The 6,459-nt window shown below is 35.0% G+C and overlaps 1 pseudogene; it reads left to right on the plus strand.

The window, feature by feature from the left end:
• The first annotated feature begins 1,805 nt into the window (after positions 1-1,805).
• On the plus strand, positions 1,806-2,364 carry LOC113740881 (tRNA-specific adenosine deaminase TAD2-like; annotated as a pseudogene).
• The last annotated feature ends 4,095 nt before the right edge of the window (positions 2,365-6,459 follow it).

Raw genomic sequence — 6,459 nt, forward strand, 5'->3', positions numbered from 1 at the left:
AGCATCAATTAAAGGAGGAGGGTGGTTCTTCACAACTTACCTTAAGAACAAGAGAGAGAGAGCTATTGGTCACCTTAACTTTCCAAACAACTTCACCAATCACTTCAAAATCACTAAGTGAAGAGGTTTTATGGAGTAATTGCAAGATCAAATGGTTGGATGGTTCAACTTAAGCAAGATTGGAGCTAAAACTTGAAGAGTTTTCTTTCTTTCTTGAGAGAGAGAGGGTCGGCCAAGCTTGCAGAAATTTAGGTGCTTTTTGGGTCAAAATTGAGTATTAGTAAAGGTAAGAAATAATGGTCAAGTCAAGGTTGAATAGGAAGGTGACACTTGTCACCCTTTTTAATGCAACTCTATCCTTTTGTCTCTCCAATGATAGTCCATCTAGGTATCCTCTAATTATCTCTTAACACCCGATAAAATAATTCCAGTATCCAAAACTTAATCTAGTTGGCCGAAATTTTCCGAACTTTTCGCACTAGTGGGTCCCACGTCCGGTATACGCTCTTAATTTCTCAAAATCTATTCGATACTAGAAAAATCATCTAAAAACTATATTTACACATAAAATTTATCTAGAAAATTTTTCGGATACAGAAAGTGCAGAAAACAAGCCATGAAAAATGCGGAAACCGAGAAAATGCAAATTACGGGTTCTCACAGTTTTCACTAGCTTAAAATACATGGATTATTTTCTTAAAACAATTACACTTCGAACATATTTGTACTTTGAAAATATATTTTTGCACATTGATTACTTTGTAAAATTTACTTTACATTCAAAACACTTTGTCTTTAAATAAATAATTAAATCAAAAGACTTTTGAAAGAAAGTTGCTCAGCTTACTTTGAGAAACACTCTTACTAGGTACTCCCTTCCTTTTCATTTTAATAAAAACATATATATACACAACTAGATACACTGTACAATAAACCAATATTTGGATATATGTATACATTTAGAAAATCACATATCATTAATTTAAGGAAAGAAAATTGTTTCTATAGAATGATTAAACCACAATTCTTTAAGAAATCTTTTTTGTAACTATTGAGAAAATCATTTTAGTTGATCAACAAAAGTGCTTCTTTATTTCTAGAAAATCATAATTATAATAAGTACTTCATTTTGATTAAATAAAATCACACATGCCATTTTTTTGAAACAATAGTCTATAACTTTCCCTAAAGAAAATTAGCTACATTTTCTTTTAAAGAAGTAAACGAATTCATTGTGCCTAATAAAAGCATTTGGCTAAGATACATTAACATAAATTAACCTAAACATAAAATAACCTTACTTATTTTACTAAAAATTATCTTATTCTAAAACATTTTACTATTTAATAAACTGAAGAAGGCCTTGCCGTCAGCTCTTAATGCGGGGAAGAGATTGTTGCAAACTATTTATGTCTTTAGTTTATTGCAAAGAGACTTTCGTAAAATATGTCTTCACTTGGCTTTATTCCTACACATCTCTTGAGCAGCAATAGATGCACTTCAAATCGACTAGTACGTGTGGATAAAGCTTCGTAGCAGCTGAAAGGGATCATTTTTCTACTACTCTAGTTTCACTTCTGGGCTGCACACTTATCAAAGTTTACAGCAAAAAGGGCCATCTCTCTTTGAATTTGTTGCTCAAAAAGCACAGCTCAAGGATAAGACTATCTTGATGACATCTGATGGAGCTTGTAAGCTAGGTGCATTTGGTTTTAGAATACCTACGTACAGATTAGTCATCCGGAGATTCGGCTAGTGTGCAACCTCTCCACTATGTTGTATATGCAGTCACAATAAGACTAAAGATGGAGACCATGCCAGATACTATAATATTTATGAAGTTTGGATTGGACCAAGCAAAGCTTGCTTTAGATAGCCTTGAAGCGCCTGTTGGTTGTATTATTGTGGATGAAGGGAATAATGTTATTGCCTCTGGAAGAAATCAAACCACTGAGAGCTGAAATACTACAAGGCATGCAAAGATGGAAGTTATAGATGTGCTACTAGACTAGTGGCAGAAAACTGGGCTTTCAAATGCTCAAGTTGCTGAAAAGTTTTCAAACTGCACCTTTTATGTCACATGTGAACCGTGTATAATGTGTGCTGCAGCCTTATCCATTCTTGGTATAAAACAAGTGTATTATGGTTGTGCAAATGACAAATTTTGGGGGAAGTGGATCTATATTGTCATTTGCATTTTGGTAGCTTTGAGACACCTTCTGGTTCTAGAGACCAGTCTTGAAGGGTTTCTAGTGCCAAGGAGGAATAATGGCGTCAGAGGCCATCTCTCTTCTACAGAACTTCTATGAGCAAGGAAATCCCAATGCTCCTAAGCCTCATAGACTACCAAGTCAATTGGTTTAGAACTATAAGTTTTTTGATTTAGGTCAATGGATGTGCACTTTTGTTAGCTAATGAGCTCCTAATGGATACCTCTATGATCATTGTGTTTCTAAATCACTGTTTTGTTAAGTTATGAGCTAAAGCATTATGTGCTTTTAATTACCTCCTAAAAAAAACACTTCCTTCATTTATTTTCTTTATGAATACAAACAAAATCATGACTTATATTAATTATATTCTTTCAAATAGATAGTGACTATTGCAAATATCACTAAAAATGCGGGTTATTATACCCTAAGTCTAGGAGATAGCTAGAAACCATGAAATCTAAAATGGATTTAATGTATGACAATAAGGTATGGATCGTAGTTTAAGTTATAAAGCCTATAGTATGTAAATAGGTCTTGAAAAAAAAGGCAGACATGGATGGTAAAGGAACATCTATAAAACTTAATTGATTGCAAAAGATTATAATCAAAGGAAAGGAATTGATTTTGAATAAACTTTTTCATCAACCACAATGCTTGAATCCATTAGGATTTTGCTTGCACTAGCTGCATGCTTTGACAATGAGATATGACAAATGGATGTAAAAAATATATTTCTTAATGAGAATTTGCAAGAAGAAGTGTGTATGACACAATCTGAAGTTTTTACATCTTAAGGTGCAAACAAAGTATGCAAGCTACAAAATTCTATATATGGACTTAAGCAAGCCTCTAGAAGTTGGAACATCCATTTTGATGATGTGACGCCCCGAAAAAAAATGAGTTTGAGAACCTGGAAATTTTCTAATTTTCTAGGGTTTATTTTATTTACTTGCCCGCTTTTCTACATTTTCTTGATTAGAAAAATTCCCCAGATCAAGTTTATGAGCAAATATAGTTTTCAAATGATTTTTCTAGTATCGGTTAGTTTTTGAGAAATTAAAAGCGTATTTTGGACGTGGGACCCGCAAGTGCGGTAAATGCATTATATTTTTAACCACTTGTTGGAATTTTGTATTAAGTGATATTATTTTACAAAGTGTTAAGATATTTTTATTGGAGAGACAAAAGGATAGAGTTGCATTAATGGAGTGACATGTGTCACACAACCATTGGTTGGACTTTGTTGGCAACTATTCACACTTTTGACTTTTGACCAAATTGAGTAAATATCTTGAAAAATTGCTCAAAAATCACCATTTTCTTCTCCTTCATGGCCGATTCTTCCTTGAGCAAAGAAGAAAGAAATTCTTCAACTTTCTAGTTTCCATTTCACTCAATCTTCCACAACTAATCACCTAGAATAGATTCTACTCCATAAAAACCTTTCTTCTAGTGCTAGTAAGTAGTTTGGTGGAGTTTGTTTGAAGAGCTAAGGTGTCCAACATCTCTCTCTTTCTTAATTTCTTGGTAAGTGATGCTTGAACACCCTACTACACCTAATGATGTTTATGTTATGCTTAGAAGTAGCTTGAGTGATGGTATATGTGATTGATTTCTTGGTTTGAAGTGATTTGGTTGAGTTTTTTATTTTTTGAGGAATTTTCTGGTTTCATATGATCTTGATGGTGTGGTTGTTTTTGATGGTTGGTAATAAGGGGCTATGGCTCTAGTAGGTGCATATGATAGGAAATTGCAATCAATTTTGGGTTTGGATTGAATTGTGAAAAGTTAGGGTTCTTCAACCCCCTTTTCTGTCCGGTTTTGTACCTCAGGCTTAGAGGCCGAATTGGACTTTTCTCAAAACATGAAAGTTGTAGGTATTGATGAGTATGAAGTGCCTACAAAATTTCAGGTCATTTGGAGTAGTGTAGAGTGAGTTATGTCGTTTTTACTGTTGCTGTTCTGGGTGATCAGAATGTGCGAACTGTGATTGTAATCGTCTGTTTTGACTGGAATTGGTTTGGATTTTGTTGTTGGTGTCTTCTGATTAAATGTAGCTTGATATCTTAGCTATCATATGCCTTTGGAATCAATGCATTTGGACCTGTATAGACTGAATTGGACTGATTACAGTTTTGTGTGATTTGGGAACCTGCAATTACGATTCTGGTTTGGTATTCTGCATATTTGACCTAGTTGTGCTAGGATTTGGACTGAGTGACCTTCTACATTGTTGTAGCCCTGGTTCTTAGCTTCGAAACGGTGGGTCTTGGACCTCCATCCGATACTCGTAGCGCCTTTGGTGCCATTACCGCAAAAGGACGTCAAAACTGTTTTCTGGTTTTGAGCAATTGAGGTTAATTGCTATGTGATTGGGTTTGATTGTAGGTTGGAAAATAAAGGAATTAAGGGGAAATGCTGTCCGATTTTAATAGCGTTGGTTACCTTAAGTTTCAAGTGAAAGGCTTGGTCTTGAATGATGGAATTGGCTATATTGGACGAGGATTATGAGCCGTGGAGGTGAGTGACCTTAAACTACTTGCAACGTTACTTTAAAATGTTTCTTGCATCGTTTCTTTGATTGCATATCCTGTGTGCCGGCATATAAGTTCTTGACATGTTTTGGCTCAAATGAGTACTTGGAATTCGTGTGCTAGACTCCGACGTTTCCTCCACCGTTTAATGTTCCCGTAGAGCACCAATGGGCTCAATGTTCAATGTTCAATGTTAATGTTCAATGCTAAATGATTGTTTGGAGCGTTGGACGTCTAAGTACCATGATTTCACTGGCTCATGAGAGAAGTGAAAGTGCATTGATTGTTGAAGCATGACATTATTGAAATGAACGATTGTGAAACTGATTTGATAACTGAATTTCTTGGTTACTCGCTGAGCTTCTAGCTCACCCCAAAATGTTTTATTCCCCTCCACAGGGCTCAAAGCGAAGGAAGGCTTGTAGTACTTGTGCGCGTGATGGATGGACTTTATGTTGTACAGTTTGGATTTGGAATCATTTTATGTATAGTTGGAATTGTTTTCGCTTCGTTTATGATATGTAAATGTTGGAATATTGGATTTATATTTGAGATTGTATCTGGTATTTAATTGAGGACTGTAGTGAACGACTGAGTCCCGGCGAGAGCCGGGCAGGCGGCCCGCCGAACCCTCTGCTTCGCCTTAGGGGGGGTGGGGTCGTGACAGATGAGACAATCAAAGACTTTGGTTTTATTAAAAGTGAGGATGAACCTTGTGTACAAGAAGGTTAGTGGGAGTTCATATGTTTCCTAGTACTTTATATGAATGACATATTGATAATGGGAAATAGCATACCTGTATTACAATCTGTTAAGATATGGCTATCCAAGAACTCTTTAATGAAAGATTTGAGAGAAGTAGCTTATATTCTAGGAATGAAATGTTATAAATATAGATTTAGAAAGCTACATGGCCTATCTCAATTGATGTACATAAATAAGATGCTAACGAAGTTTAGCATGAAAAATTCAAAGAAAGGTTTTCTACCTATGAGTCATGGTGAAAGCCTTTTGAAGGCTATGTGTCCTCAAAATGAAAAAGAGAGGAAATGCATGGATATAGTACTAGATGCTTCAACAATAGATTCTATCATGTATACCATGTTATGCGTAAGTGTGAGGACCCGTAATTTTCTTAATTTTTAGGTTTTATTTTCTTTGAATTGCACATTTTTTTCACATTTTCTTTATTTGAAAATTTTGAAAACATAATTTTATTAGTAAATATAGTTTTTAAATGATTTTTCTAGTATCAGTTAGTTTTTGAGAAATTAAGAGCGTATATCGGATGTGGGACCCGCTAGTGTGGTAAGTTTGGAAAAATTCGGCCAACTAGGTTAAGTTTTGGATACTGGGTTTAAATTACTGGGTGTTATGAGATAATTAGAGGTTGCTATTTGGATTGGTGTGAGAGGAAACAAAGAGATAGAGATGCATTAATTATAGTGACAAGTGTCACCATATGGTTAGTGGTTACTTTTGACTACTATTCATACTTTTACCCTTTTACTAAAATAACTCAAAAATTGACCAAAATTCACTTCAAATTTGCAAGCTCATAGCCGGCCCTCTCCAAGAAAGAAAGAAAGAGAACTCTTCAAGTTTTTGCTTCAATCTTGCTCAAATCTACCAAATCAACCACTTAATCTTGCTTTTGTTCCATAGAAAACCTTAAGTGAGTGATTGTGAGGTGTTTAGTGGAGTTGTTTGGA

This window comes from Coffea arabica, chromosome 4e (genome assembly GCF_036785885.1).
Source record: "Coffea arabica cultivar ET-39 chromosome 4e, Coffea Arabica ET-39 HiFi, whole genome shotgun sequence".
NCBI classification, from domain to species: domain Eukaryota; kingdom Viridiplantae; phylum Streptophyta; class Magnoliopsida; order Gentianales; family Rubiaceae; genus Coffea; species Coffea arabica.